This window comes from Gossypium hirsutum, chromosome A01 (genome assembly GCF_007990345.1).
Source record: "Gossypium hirsutum isolate 1008001.06 chromosome A01, Gossypium_hirsutum_v2.1, whole genome shotgun sequence".
NCBI classification, from domain to species: domain Eukaryota; kingdom Viridiplantae; phylum Streptophyta; class Magnoliopsida; order Malvales; family Malvaceae; genus Gossypium; species Gossypium hirsutum.
In genome coordinates, this window is record NC_053424.1 from 93,941,675 (window position 1) to 93,942,473 (window position 799).

Below are 799 nucleotides of genomic sequence, written 5' to 3' on the forward strand. Positions count from 1 at the left end.
TAAGTGTTACTATAAGGATTATTTGAGATCAAGGATTATTACCCATGTAATTTAACTTCTCATTTTCCATGTTGTGGCCATAGGGTGGGTATTCTGGATTGCTCGATCCACTTCCATTTGCTTCGCACTACATTACTAGGTGAACCTGTGAAGAACTAAGAAAACCATCAATTTTCTTATTCAAGAGTTCTACCTGATTAGAGAGCATGGTAAACGAATCGACGTTATAAACGTCGGCTATTTTTGTTGGCTTTGTCCTCATGACTTTTCACTGATAATTATTCAGTGACATCTCTTCTATAAATTCATAAGCATCTTCAGGTGTCTTATTATTGATGGTTTCGCCAGCGGCTGTGTCAACCATTTTTCGAGTCGAAGGATCCAGGCCGTTATGAAACGTTTGAACCTGTAGCCAGAGTGGTAACCCATGGTGAGGGAATCTTCTCAAGAGGTCCTTGTATCTCTCTCATGCATCGTAGAGTGTTTCTAAATCCATCTGCACAAAAGAAGAGATATCATTACATAATTTAGCCATTTTAGCCGACGAAAAATATTTTAATAAAAACTTTTCGGTCATTTGTTCCCAAGTAGTGATTGACCCTCGTGGTAACGAATTCAACCACTGTTTAGCTTTGTTTCTTAAAGAAAAAGGGAATAACCGAAGGCGAATGGCGTCATCAGAAACGCCATTTATTTTAAAAGTGTCGCAAAATTCTAAGAAATTTGCCAAGTGAGCGTTGGGATCTTCGTCCTACAAACCAGCAAACTGAACAAATTGCTGTATCATTTGAATTGTGCT

At 38.3% G+C, this 799-nt stretch overlaps 1 non-coding gene across 1 annotated transcript; it reads left to right on the forward strand.

The window, feature by feature from the left end:
* The first annotated feature begins 422 nt into the window (after positions 1 to 422).
* Positions 423 to 529, forward strand: LOC121206328 (small nucleolar RNA R71). Its single transcript, XR_005901406.1, has one exon. It is a non-coding gene; the product is annotated as a small nucleolar RNA R71 (small nucleolar RNA).
* The last annotated feature ends 270 nt before the right edge of the window (positions 530 to 799 follow it).